General features: G+C 42.4%; 1 protein-coding gene across 3 annotated transcripts in view; it reads right to left on the bottom strand.

The window, feature by feature from the left end:
* TPST1 (tyrosylprotein sulfotransferase 1) overlaps positions 1–7,811 on the bottom strand; it is a 76,037-nt gene extending 68,226 nt beyond the window's left edge. For all 3 annotated transcript variants that reach the window (XR_004130677.2, XM_031432805.2, XM_031432800.2), the window contains exon 1: positions 7,609–7,811. The gene's annotated coding sequence lies outside the window, so the exon portion shown is untranslated. The remainder of the gene's footprint in view (positions 1–7,608) is intronic.
* Positions 7,812–14,942: the final 7,131 nt, after the last annotated feature.

The raw sequence follows: 14,942 nt of genomic DNA, 5'->3' as shown, positions 1-14,942 counted from the left end.
ACTATTTCTATTCAGTATCATACAGGAGATTCTAGTCAGGGCAATTATGCAAGAAAAATAAATGAAGAAGCATCCGGATTGGAAGGAAGAAGTAAGACTATCATTCTTCAGAAATGATATAGCATGCATATATAAAATCCCAATAAATCTCTAAAAAATTCTCAGGACTATTAAATGCGTTCAGTATGGTGTTAAGACACAAGACTAATATAAAGAATTCAGTTGTATTTCTATAAACTATCAGTGACAATCCAAAACAAAATTAAGAAAAGAATTCCATTTATAAAGCACCAAAAGAATAAAACCTTAAGGTATAAATTTAACCAAAATAAAAGGGCAAAACTTATATGCTGAAAACTAGAAAACACTATTGAAACAAGTTAAAGATCTAAATAAATGAAGATATTACATGCTCATGAATTGAAAAACTAATACTGATAAGATGGCAATATTCCCCAAACCGAGCTACAAGTTCAATGCAATCCGTATCAAACTTCCAACTAGACAAGGGTGCCAAGACAATTTAAAGGGGGAAAAATAGTTTTTCAACATATGGCGCTGAGACAACTGAGTATCAGCAAAAAATGAAGTTGGACCCTATCTCATACCATATACAAAATTTACAAAAGTGGATTAAAGGTCTAAACGTAAGAGCTGAAACTATAAAACCCATGGGAGAAAACATAGGAGTAAGTCTTCATGATCTTGAATCATGCAATAGTTTCTTAAATATGAAACCTAAAGCACAAGCAACAAAAGAAAAAAATAGACAAATTGGACTTCATCAAAATTAAAAATCTTTGTGCCATCAAGAAAGTGAAAAGATATCTACAGAATGGGAGATTTATAGCTGCAAATTGTACCTGAGTAGGGTCTAATATCCAGAATATACAAAGAAATCTTACAACTCAACAACAGGAAGACAAATAATTCAATTTAAAAATGGGAAAAGGAATAAGGTTTCTCCAAAGATATACAAATAGCCAAAAAGCACATGAAAAAATGCTCAACATCATTAGCCATCAGGGAAATGCAATCAAAACTACAATAAGATACTACTTCACCCTCATTAGGATGGCTAGAATCTGAAGGTCAGATAATAACAAGTGTCAGCAAGAAGGTAGAAAAATTGGAATCCTCAAACATTGTTGACAAAGTGTAAAATAAATATGAAAAGGAATATATATATGTATGTATAACTGAATCACTGTACTGTACACCAGAAATTAATAACATTGTAAACCAACTATACTTCAATTGAAAAAAAAAAAAAAGAAAAGTAAAATAGAGCAGCCATCTTGGAAAACAGTCTGGCAGTTCCTCAAAATGTTAGATCTAGACTTCTAGTTATCATATGACCCAGAAATTCCACTCCTAGGTATATATCCAAGAAAAATGAAACATGTCCATGCAAAAACTTGTATACAAATGTTCACAACAGCATTATTCATTAACAGCCAAAAAGTACAAACAACCCAAACATCCACCAACTGATTAATACATAAGTAATGTCTATGCACAAAACAGAATATTATTCTGCAAGAAAAAGACACAAAATACTGATACAGTCGACAACATGGAAGAACCCTGAAAACATGCTAAGTGAAAGAAACCAGTAACAAAGGACTATTTCTTTTTCAATTACATTTACATGAAATGTCCAGAATAGGCAAACCTATAGAGAGAAAAAACAGATTAGCAGTTGTCTAGGGATGGAGGGGATGACAAGTGGGAGAGCTGGGGGTGACAGGTAAGGAGTGTGCAGTTTCTTGAAAATGTTCTAAAATTGACTGTAGTAAGGGTTACACAAATATAAATACACAATAAATATACTAAAAAAAAAAATTTACACCTTAAATGAGTGAATGTAAATTATAGCTCAATAAAGCTGCTACCAAAAAAAAAGAAAGCAGGCTGGGACCTACACACTAAATTTCTTAGGGTGACTGCCAACTAAAATAGTTTTTTTTAAATTAAAGTATAATTGACTTACAATATGATATTAATTTCAGGCATACAATAGTGATTTGATATTTTTATACATTACAAAATGATCACCACCATAAGTCTAGTCACCAACTGTCACCATACAAAGTTATTACAATATTATTGACTATATTCCCTATGCTGTACATTATACCTCCATGATTTATTTATTTTATAACTGGAAGTTTATAATTCTTAATTTCCTTAACCTATAAAAGATTTAAATAGGATCCAGAGTCTCCTAACAAAATATCAAAAAATGTCCAGGATACAATCAAAAGTCACTAATCATACTAAGAACCAGGAAAATCACAACCTGAATGAATGAAGACAATTAACATATGGTAAAACCAAGATGAATCAGATGTTCAAATTATCTGATGAAAATTTTAAAGCAGCCATCATGCTTTAATGAGCAATGAGATATACTCTTGAAACAAATGACAAAACAGAAAATCTTACCAAAGGAAGAGAAGATACAGAAAAAACCAAATGGAAGTTACAGAACTGAAAAATATAGTGACAAAACAAAAGCTCACTGGATGGGCTCAAGAGCAGAATGATTTTGACAGAAGAATGAGTGAACCTGAAAATGAAAGCACAACAATGTGAACTACCCAATCTGAACAAGAGAAAAAAGCTATCTTAAAGAAAAAACAAACAAAAAAAAAGCCTTATGCCTATAGGACAATAACAAAAGACCTAACATTCTGTATCATCAGAGTCACAGAAAGAAAAGAGAAAAAAAGTGGAGCTGAAAAGTTATTCTAAGAAACAGCTGAAAAAATCCCAAATTTGGCAAATGACATTAACCTACAATTCAAGAAGCTAACAGAATTCCAAATAGGATATACCCAAAGAAATCCATGCCAAGACATCATAATCAAATTTATTAAGACTGAAGACAAAGAAAAAGCCTTTAAAGCAGCCAGGGAGAAACGATACATTACTTATAAGGAAATCTCATCTGAAATCATGGAGGTCTGAAGGAAGTGGCACATTTTTCAAACGCTGAAAGTAAAAAAACTGTCAACCACAAATTCTATAAAGAGAAATAGCTAACAAAATCTTAAGAACACTAAAAAACAACAACAACAACAAAAGGCAAACAACTCCACAGTTTATATCTTAGCTGTGAGGAATTATAAAATATGTTGATATCAACATATGAACAATTACTGGTTTTTCCTATAACAGTAATTAAATATTTGAGAATTACCCCTCCCTATCACCAATGCGATTCACATAGGTAGATGTGAATAAGATATTCACATATTCCCCTCTTCCTTAATTCTCTTAGTTCAAAAGTAATAGTTTGGGGATGGGGGTGGGGAGCACAGTGGTAGAGCACATGCTAAGCATGCATGAGGTTCTGGGTTCAATTCCCATAATTGCCATTAAAAAAAATAGTTCTACCACTGTTCACGATTTTTTAATCAGTTTGACAGTGTTTGTTCTAGTTAAAGATTCCAAAGCTTATAAGCCTAAAATTAGAGTTATTTATTTTTAAAAGATACAAGATATATGTGCCTCAATCATATGAAATAAGATCTATTTTAAACAGTATCTGCTAAAAAGGAAGTCGGAATGAACTTCTATAACCCTATTGTACAAAATAGAAAGACAGACACAAAAAATAAACTTACAGTTACCAAAGGGGAAAGGTTCAGGGAGGGATAAATTAGGAGTTTGAGATTATCAGACACAAACTACCATATATAAAATAGATAAACAGCAAGGTCCTACTCCATAGCACAGGGAACTACATTTAATATCTTGTAATAACCTATAATGAAAAGGAATAGGGAATATACATATATGTACAACTGAATCACTATGCTGTACACCAGAAAATAACAACATTGTAAATCAACTATACTTCAAAAAAATTTTTTTAATATTGTCATAGCTAAACTATCTTAAAAGCCAAAGCATAAAAAGAAATAATATTTCTATTAATCCACTCTAATTTATAAAGACTGTGTGTGTGTTTAAAAGAAGAATGACTGTGCAAGTATGACTAGCGACCTATTAAGCAGCAAAAGAGAAACAGCTGGTCAGCTTGCAAAACTGTGAATTCAAGATCTGTTTTACATTATTTACCAACCGATTTACTTAATCAATTTTTATCAGGTTTCTAAAATATACCAAGTACTGTGCAAGGCAGTGACGAAAAAATAAATAAGACATTGTGATATTATAAGAATTATTATAGAATAGTATATTCATCCCTGGATCCTGGCACAGAGCTCCTAAAACCCTTGGAATTTCTTGATAGGGGTGAGTGGAACATCCTTTGTTATTTATAATAAGGCCCTTTCAACCATGTCTGGGAAGTTGGGGGCTGGTTGCCAGAGGAACCAACCTCTGACCTCTAGGAAGGGGAAAGAAGCTATAGATTGAGGTAATCACCAGCGGCCAGTGATTTAATCAAGTGTGCCTCTGTAATGAAGCCTCCATAAAAACCCTAAATAAAGGGGTTCAGAGAGCTTCCAGGTTGGTGAACACACTGAGGTGCTGGGAGGATGGTGAGCCCAGAGAAGGCATGGAAACTCAGGGAAGATTCATGCCCCTTCCCACATACCTTGCCCTATGCATCTCTTCCATTTGGTTGTTTTTGAGTTATAGCCTTTATAATAAATGGGTAATGGTAAGTAAAGAGCTTTGCTGAGTTCTGTGAGCTATTCTAGCAAATTACTGACCTGAAGAGGGAGTTGTGGGAAGCCCCAATTTATAGCCAATTGGTCAGAAGTCCAGGTCACAACCTGGGACTTGTGATTGGTGTCTGAAGTCAGGCGGAGTCTTGTGAGACTGAGTCCCTAATCTGTGGGGTCTGCACTAACTCCAAGCAGTTAGTGTAATAATTAAGTTAAATTGTAGAACACCCAGTTGTCCGGAGAGTTGCGGAACTGTTTAATATGAGGGGAAAACCTACATATTTGGTGGCAGAAGTGTTGTGAATAGTGTGAGAAACAGCAGTTTACCTTTAGGCATAATCCCAGACCTCGAGCAACTCTTAGTCATGAGTCGTGAGAAATAAGTTAAATAAAATGTGATAAGTGTAATAGGTACATGTACAAAGTATCAGGAAAGTAAGCAACTAACCATGCCAAAAAAAGTGCCATTTATGCTGATTTTTAAAGAATGAGTTAAATGCTATACATAGTTCCTCAGGGTTCCCACTCCCTCTTCCAGCTCTCAGCCCAGTTCTCAGCCTGAGCTGCATATCACTGCGACATGAGAAGTATTTTTTAAATGAAAAGGTCTGGCCTCACACCAGACCAACTGAATCAGAATTTCTGTGGTTAAAGCTCCCCAGGTGGTTTTAAAGTAGGGCTTGGATGGATGTGCTTGAGGCAGCTGAGTAAGTAGAGAAAAGAGAAAGAAAAAAAATAATCAAGTTTGAAGTACCAAGTGTCCAAGTATAGTTATCTAAAAGGCAGATGAAAATAAGAAACACCTGAAGTTCAAGAAAAATGGGAACTGAAAACACATCTTTGAAAACCATAAATATACAGGTGCTTCTTGAAGCCATGAAGGGAAGTGTAATCACCCCAGGAAGCTAGAGGACAGAGTAAAGAAGAGAAAATGAAATCCTAATGAATACCACATTAATCTGAGGGGGGAAAGAGGGAAGCATTAAGGGAAGGTTTTTGTTTTTGTTTGTTTTGGATGGTGAAAACATGAGCATGTGTGCAGGATGAGGGGGAGAAAAATGAGAAAATAGAATATCAGAGATGTTAGCCTTAGAAAGGAGGACCCTCTTTCTCTGATAAAAAGAAAGGAGAATAGAAATCAGATAGGTACAAGCACACAGAAAAATGACAGTCCCTTAAGAGTGCACGGCTGATGACCACCAATTCTGTGAAGCAGGAGGCAAAATTAGCAAAGTATATAAGTCACGAGTAGGACAAAGAGAGGAAAATGGTAAAAATCTATAAACAGCCATTTAGGTTTGGGTACACAAGAGACACCGAGGGGGTAGGTCAAAGTGTCTCCAGACAGTGTGAGTAAAGTTGGAATCCAAAAGTTTAGAACAGGACCAGCAGCTCGGTTACATGATTTCCTCCAGCCTGCTCTGGAGATCCCAGGAGCAGAAAAAGCCAACTGTTTGATTCATCCAGGCTTGGAAACCATCTGAGCAAATGTGGCAATAATGGCTTCAGGCCAGTAACATCGCTTTTATAATTTTTAAAAGTCAAACTTATTTTACTCTTCTAAAAAACTGACTATAGTTACTTTCCCTGATAGCCAGAAAGACAAAGGCGGGTGAAAGAGAATTCCTCTTTCACTTTTAGAGAACTCATCAGAACTTTCAGTCCTAAGCATTTCTAATCCCTTCAACAGCTGATTCCAAGAAATCTGTATCTGATTCTTCCAGGCTCTCAAAAGATGAAAATACACTAGAGGACTGGACTATCCAGGTGGGAGATAAACACATGAAACACCTCTTATATACAATGCTATTTCAACTAGGAGGTAGAGGTATTTCCTAAAAATGAAGGTTCAACAAACACTGAAGATGGAGAGGGGGAATTAAGGGAACAATTATATTGCAAAGATCGTTAAGAATCCTTTACAAAGCCAATTAATATAAAACAAAACAGGACACAAAGATAGCAGAATTCAGTTCTTCGGGATGAATGCAGTGAGTAAATAACTGACAATTTAATCTCCTTATCACATTGGGAGCTCACTAATTCATCCTGCCATCTCCTATACCACTCTTCTGGTAGCACGTCAACTCCCTTTGGATACTGGACCTCTTGCCACATCTGAAGAGTACAAAGGCCTGGAAGGAGGAAGGTGGCAACACGCCTAAACATCTGCCATGTGCCAGGCCCACTGTGTGCCAGCCTCTGGGCAAGACACTTCACGTGTTATGGGTGCAGCTCATTTAACGACGAATTCAGATGTTAAAACTACAGATCTGGCAATCAGGAGAGTAGGCGGGTCTGAAGGTTTAAGTGTAAAGATACAGTTTTAGGGACGATGGTTGATGAAAGTGAAGGGAAAAGAGGCGAGATGGGAAAGGAAGGCATCTGGGAGCAAAAGAGCAAAACCCAGGGACACATGGGATGGGGGTGGGAGGGCGCGAGTGAAATGTAGAGAGGATACGGTGTAAGGGGCATGGTTGGGGTGAGCCCGAAATGAAGCCGAGGTAGAGTTGATGGCCAAAGTCCGATCCCGGGGGGACTGAGGTGTCTCATCCCCGGAAGGCGCCTCGACAGACTGCAAGGGCTTGGAAACGGTGCCGGCCCCGCGAAAGAGGAGGAGGAGGAGGGGAGGGGAAGGGAAGGGAAGGGAGAGGGCGGGAAAGCTACCACGACGGGGGCAATCCGGGCCACGGGGAAGCCCGAGACCGGGAAACGCCAGCGCTGGGGACAGGGGTGCGGGTGCAGAAGCCGGGCCCGGCCAGTACGTGGGGCTCCGCGCTCGGGGGGCGGGGCTGGACAACTGCCCGGGAGCAGAGGGGAGATGTGCGGGCCGGAGGCGACTGCGGCCCAGGGATGCCAGGACAGAGGCGGCCCGGAGTCGGAGCCAGGTAGGCGGCGGCGGGAGGACAGCGGGGCGAGGGCGGCGCTCCGAGCGGAGCTGTAGCGAGCGCGGCGTCCCCCTTACCTGGGATGAGTGAGGAACCGCCGCGCCGCCTTCCCGGCATCCTGGGCTCAGCCGCTTCTCCCACTGCCCTAGGTGGGGGCCATTCCGCCCGCCCCGGGAGCCTGCCCTCAGCGCCAGGAGCCAGCTGCTGCCAGCCCGGCCCGGCCCCGCGGACAGCGCCGACGCGACACGCGCCCGCGGTCGCCTCAGCAGCGACTCCCGCGGTCGCCGCCTCAGCGCCTGCAGCCAGCCTCTGGGGCGGGCGCGGGATCACACGCGTACAGCGATTGGCTACTCTGCGCCCGGCCCGGGCGATGTGTCAGGCTCTCTGATTCGTGGGTTCCGGTGGCTGCCCTCCGAGAGGGGCGGGGCTCGGCCTCGCGCCGGGTCCGGCAGGAGCCGAGGGGCGGGGTGGGCCTGACGTCACGGCCGCGCGGGCGGCCCTGCGGCCTAGCGTGTGCGCGCTCCCTGCGGGGTTCCGGGGACGCCACCTCTCTGAGCCGGTTGTTGCCGAGCAACGGTGCGCGTGACCTACCTGGAGGGGAGCCCCGCGCAGGTGGCGGTCCACGCCGCCCCAACTCCCAACGTGGGTGGCCTTCATCCTTGAAACCCTGAGACAGGACGAGAGAACGAGCTTTTCCAAGAAATCCCCGCTCTGCTTGTCCCTGCTTCAAATACTACCCCTGTGATTGCCGCTGGCAGAGGAGCTTTCATCTCGTTAGATGACTACAAAATGCAAATATCAAATTCCCACAACATTACATTGCACACCAAAGTGTAAATGGGTGATAGTAGATTCTGTCCCCAACACAGGGGCGGGGAACTGATACTTGAAAAAAGAGAATACTACAAAAGGAGAAAAGGGCCAAGAAAGAAGGAGGAGACGCTGGGGAGAGGGCTGTAATTTCACAACTGAAAAACAACCGTCCATATTCATGGTTCCTTCCTACAGTCATATCCACACCAGGTTCTGTCAAAACAATTCTTTCAACCATAGGAACATAGATTGGAAAAAGCAATGGGCTCAGAAATCTAAAAGCTGTATGCAAAATTCCTGTCTACCATCTTGGCATGAGTTTTGTTATCTACAGAGTGATGTAAAGATCAAGTGAGGGCCACACAAAAATTTGTGCATGAATGTTCACAGTAGCCAGTAGAGTGATAATAACCCAGATGTCCATCAGCAGATTAATGGATAAGTAAAATATGGCCTATCTTTACAATGAAATATTATTTGGTCATAAAAAGGAATGAAGTTCTAATACATGCTACAATGGAGATGAATCTTGGTAATATCATGCTAAGTGAAAGAAGCCAGTCACAGAAGACCACATTTATATGAGTTCATTTATATGAAATGTCCAGAATAGGCAAATCCATAGAAAAAGCAAGTATATTAGTGGATGCCTTGGGCTGAGGGGATTGGGGGAAATGGAAAGTGACTGCTAATGGCTATGTGGTTTTTTTTGAGGGGGGGAGTGATTGATGAAAATGTTCTAAAATTGATTGTGATGACTGCCCAATTCTGTGACCATACTAAAAACCACTGAATTGTGTATTTTAAGCAGGTGAATTGTGGTATGTGACTTATATCTCTGTAAAGCTATTATTTTTTTAAAAGAGTAAATGAGATAACAAATCTCTGAAAGCCCCAGGCTGTGGTACTGCTCCAAGAACAAGGGCTCAGTATATTTAACAGTTTTCTCTTTATCCACCTGGCAAAATCTTGTAAGCAATTTGATCTAAGGAAATTTAAAGAAATACCCACCATGATATGTTTCTTTGGAACATTTAAATCAAATGAAGAAGATGATCTGATTTGACCCAAGCTGCTCTGGGGCCGCAGAAATGGACCCCTATGATCACACAGCTCATCAAAAGAAAATAAAGAACATCAGCAGGCAGAGAGCAAGAGGACAGGGAAAGCAGACCGCACTCTACAAGCTGATTCTAGATGCACCTGAGGGCTGCACCCAAAGTCACTTAATGAGTCTTTTAACATTAAGGGCTGTGTCCCACTCCACTTTCTGCATTCCAGACCCCTTCAGGGAAACAGCTCACCTTGGCCTGAGTAATCTCGAAGCCACTGCCAGCACCACAGGGCATTAATCCCTTAAACACAGCCCCTGCCAGCTTTTCTCTACAAGCCAGAAATGCAGCTGAGATGACTTCCACAATGCCCAGAAAATACTTCACCCACCTACAAGATCTGAAGAAAAAAATAAAAAAACAAAACTGTGTAGCCAGGTTGAGGGGCTCGTGCTTGTATCTCACCTATAAACTCTGAGAACAAATTTCAGACGTGGGGAATTCAGTAAGAACAGGGGACATGAATCCCACTGTTGGCTCCCTGCCTGTCCCATGGCAGGATGTCTCCTTGAGCAAGACAGCTTCAGGTGGTCCAGAGACCACACCGTCTGCAAAAAACAGCCCGAAACAAGGAACTGTTTGATCTGAAGCGGAGCTCAGGGTCATTTGGACACAAGCCTTTTCTGCTTTCTAAATCTACCCCCAACCCATAGAGTATGTGTTAAGAAAAAAAGATGCCAAAATATACTCTAAAGTGAAAAGAATAAAGTTAAAAACTGTATGTAATATTCCCATTTGTATTTTTTTCAAGTACACACACACGCACGTGCGTGCTCACTATGTTATTTTCAGAGACAATCTCCAGAAGGATGCACAGTAAACTGGTAACAGTGGTTGTTTCTGGGAGGAAAACTGAGGGACTTGGGCACAGGAATGGGAAAAACATTTATTTTTCTCTATATTCTTTAGCACTTTTTGAAATGTTTTGCCCTGTGCTTGAATTATCTACTTTAAGTGAATAAATACATTTTTAATTTTTCAAAAAGAATTCTTCTCTGGAAAACTCACTGTTCAAGCCTGTATACACACCTGGTTCACATGACATATGTATCGTTCTGTGTCATTTAGTTAATTGTCATATTGAATCTACATACTCTGAACACTCTGCATCTCCATTCCCTCCCCAGCTCTACCTCTTCCCGGTGATCAGCTCCAGCTCAGATAACCTCACCAAAGGGTGTAGACAGCTTCACTGACCAATAGGCCATTCAAAGGGCTCAGAGACTGTTTCTTCCAAACAGCCCAGCAGGCCCAAGAAAAGAGAGGAAGTGGGCCAGTGCTCACGGACCCCTCAGTGGGTACCCAGAAGCCGCTGCCCCTAGTTCTAGTTCAACTTTTGCATGGCTTCTGCCTTCAGGAATCATCTTCCAGCCAGAAGGCCTGGCCGAGAGTCAGGGAGGACACCTGACACCAGTCATTTCACCTCCTGGAAGGACTGTCTCTGTGCAGTACACCTTCTGGCTTTGAGGAGACCTAAAGAGGCAGCCCAGCCCTCCAGCACTTTTATTTAGGGGGTGGGGTGCAGAATTGTTGGCTTTGGTTTTTGAAAAGACAAAACAATAGCAGATCTCCCTTCACGTCACTTCCACTCCAGGATCTGACCTGAAGAGAGGATGGCGACAGAGGTGTGAGGTGGAAGGTGGCAGGGAGGCCCTCAGAAATGGAAAACTGGGGAAGAGAATCATGCTAGGTCCTACTTTTTTATTCTCTGCCCCAGCCCCAGGGAGCTGGAAATGAGGGGCAGGAGCAAGCAGTTTGGACACAGAAAATGGACAGGACGGGCAACCTTTGCAAAGCGAGTAAAGGAGCAGAGATTTTTCCAAGAGCACAGATGTGGCCATGAGAGGAAGTGGAGACGTGGGGACAAAATTCTCAAGGGTAAGGGCAACAATGGTGATGACAGAAGATGGTTTGTCTACCTGATCCTCCGTCCTGTCTCCAGCACAGGGCCTGGCCTTGGCTGAATGAATGAATGGCTGGGTGGATGGACAGATGATTAGCAAAAGCTGCAGCTATCAATGAAGATGCAGGCAGCAGGGCAAAGCAGAGAGAGACACGAGAGAACAGGAGGGCATTCAGGGTCCTGCCTGGAAGGGCAGGGAGACTCTAGGTGAGGGCCCCAGAGCCAAAGATCCTTGATGGGGAATTGAGGGTTAAACTGCCACTCGACTTAAAGTGACCCCTAAAGCCCTGGCTGACTTGAGCCAAGATGAAACACTTACCTGCAAACAGCATCAAAGAGCCAATGAACTGCAGGAGACACCTCACAATTCTCTTGAAGCTTGTGGGTTGGAGGGATTTGAGACAAAAAGAAAATGGGGATACAATTTAAAGAAAAGGCGAAAAAATGAGCATGCCTCTTCCCTTTCCCCACCCCTAGATCCAGGAAAACTGGCCAGGTCAGGCCCCTCAGCCACATCATCATTTTAAAATGAGAATCCAGCCCAGCCTATGAGCAGGCATTTTCCAAATGGCTAGAGAATTCCTGCACCTTCCAAAAATACCTCTTCATGCAGTTCCTGCCAGGAAGGGAGGGCCACATGCCCAGGCTGGAGCCATCAAGTTGGGCTTCCTGAGTCCAGGAGTTTCCACCCCCATGCTCCACAGACCCCAGATACAGGAAATGCCCACTGCTCCACGGGTAAACCTAGCCAGACAGCTCCTGGTGCTGAGCCGAAGACTGGGAGCAAAGCATCCTCTAGTTCCACTTACGACAAAAAAGATTAAGTGACTTCTAGGAGTAGTTTCCAAACCTAGCTATTCAAATAAACCACCTGTGCAGCTTTGTAAAACAGGCACCATGCCTCTGGTCAGTTTTGTAAAGCAGAAGCTCTCGGGGAAGGAGTCCCTCGACTCCCAAGGGAAAGAGATGGGGGTATTGACTGGGAGGTGGCTCAAGGGGAACTTCAGAGAGGCTAGTTGATGATTTTCTGTTTCCTGACCTGGGAACTACCCAGTTTGTTCATTTTGTGAAAATTCATCAAACTATGCACACGTGCACTTTTCTGTACATTTGTTACACTTCATTTTTTATAAAAACTCCCAGGGAAAAATCTGCTCCCCTACCAGGTTTCAGAATGACTGAATTGGAGGTCAAAGATGAAGGGTTTAGGTTACACAAAAGAGAGATGCTGGGTGCTTCTGAGGATTGGCTGAAGGAGCAACAGGTCTGCCTTCCTTCCTAGGCAAGTCGCTGACCCTCAGGGGAGAAAAGCTCCAGATAGGGGAGGGCCCCGGATGGGAGGTGCATCTGAAAGCCTCTAGACCTTCTCTGCCCATGAACGCTGACCAGTGACACCAGTGCAGACTTGTCCTTTGCCCTGCCCAGAGGCAGGGCTTGCTTAGGCCTCCTGTGATCTGAGTCAAGAGGGCCATTTTCTCCTGTGGCTTTGGTTTTCCCTCCCTGGTTAAAGAGGCTGCAGAGGCTACCAGCTTCTCATCACCCTTCCTGGTCCCCTTCCTAGGGTGAGCAGCTTCTTCAAAGGATATGCAACTCCCAGGAGGATCTGGAGACCTCTAGCACCTGAGATTTACCAATGTCCTGCACCAGGCACTGTTCTAGGTGCTGAGGACACAGCAATGAGCAAGTCAGCCTGTGCTACCCTTACGGGGCTTACATTTGTTGACCTAAAACAATAAAGCAGCCAGCTATTTTTACCAGCAGAACAGGTTTACTCAGGAGCAGCAAAGAACCGCAGTTTGGGATAAGCAACTGTGGCAAACCACATGCAAGTCCAGTAAAGCAAAGGAGAGGAACCTTTTACAGAGGAGGAGGGGACGTTGGGAGGGGCTGTTACAAACAAAAAGTTCATTGGGGATGCAAGGACTTCAAAGTAGAGTGGTTTTTCATTGGCTACGTTGTGGCAGTCTCTCATTGGCTGAGCTGTTGCCAGGCAGGGAGAAAGCCTTTCTTCCTCCTGATGGTGGTCCTAAGTAGTGTCACTTCCTGTACTGATGTGGAAAGGTGCTTGAAAGCTGCCCTCTTCTGGCCTTCAGACTCCATTTTAGTGAGGTTTCCCTTTATTAATTTTCACATATTTTAATGTAAAGGCTGCCATTCACTTACATACAAAGTGGGTCAGAAAATGCCACCCCAAAATATGCCACTGGCATATGGATTATTGTGAGCTAAAGGCAATTAAGAAACAGAAAACACAAGAGTTCTTTGTCCCCCTCCTTTCTGTCTGAGGCAGGGCATAAATTTCCTTTCTGTAAAGGAAATTTCCATTGTAAATGTCCATTTCCCCTTACCAAGAAGGGGAGAACAACTTAAAGGTAACACTTGTCACCATATCATCACTTGAATCTGTGTAACAAACCTTATTAAATAACATTTCTCTACCACCAGTTTCCCAAATATTTGACTTAAAACATTTTACTGTCCCTCCTTCCCCTATTAAGTTTGGAATATAAACTCTTTAACTCTAACCGCTTAAGGAGCCAGCTACTACCTTTGTCGGCTCCTGTGTGCCTGGCCAATAAACCTTCTCTCCTGATACAGGAAGACCTCAGGGATGTTGCAGGTTCAGTTCCAGACCACCCCAATACAGCAAGTATCACAATAAAGTGAGTCACATGAATTTTTGGTTCTCAGTGCAGATAAAAGTTATGGTGGCACTGTAATCTATTAAGTGTGCAATAGCATCATGTCTAAAAAACCAATATACATACCTTAATTTTAAAATGCTCTATTGCTAAAAAAAAAAAAATACTAGCCATCAGTAAGTCATAATCTTTTTGCTAGTAGAGAATCTTGCCTTGACGTTAATGGCTACCGACTGATCAGGGTGGCGATTACTGAAGGCTGGAGTGGCTGGGACAATTTTTAAGAATAAGACAGTGATGAAGTCTGCTGCATGACTCTTCCTTTCATGAACAATTTCTCTGTAGCATTCAATACTGCTTGATAGCATTTTACTCACAGAACTTCTTTCAAAATTGGAATCAGTCCTCTCAAACTCTGCCACTGCTTTATCAACTGAGTTTATGTCATATTCTAAATCCTTTGTTGTCATTTCAACAGTCTTCACAGTGTCTTCACCAGGAGTAGATTCCATCTCAAGAGACTGGTTTCTTTGCACATCCATAAGAAGCATCTTCTCATGCATTAAAGCTTTCTCATGACCTTGCAGCAATGCAGTCACATCTTCAGGCTCCACTTCTAATTTGAGTTCTCTTGGTATTTCCACCACATCTGCAGTTACTTCCTCCACTGAAGTCTCGAACCCCTCCAAAGTCATCCATGAAGGTTGAAATCAACTTCTGCCAAACTCCTGTTAACACTGATATTTTGACCTCTTCCCACAAATCACAAATATTCTTAATGTTCTTAATGGCCTCTAGCATGGTGAATCCTTTCCAGAAGGTTTCCAATTTCATTTGCCCAGATCATCAGAGGAATCACTGTCTATGGAAGCTATAGCCTTATGAAATTTATTTCTTAAATTATAAGACGTGAAAGTCACACAGACATAGAAAACAAACTT

Source organism: Camelus dromedarius, chromosome 24, assembly GCF_036321535.1.
Source record: "Camelus dromedarius isolate mCamDro1 chromosome 24, mCamDro1.pat, whole genome shotgun sequence".
NCBI classification, from domain to species: domain Eukaryota; kingdom Metazoa; phylum Chordata; class Mammalia; order Artiodactyla; family Camelidae; genus Camelus; species Camelus dromedarius.
Note: the sequence above shows the minus strand (reverse complement) of the source record. Positions and strands in the feature narration are given on the sequence as shown.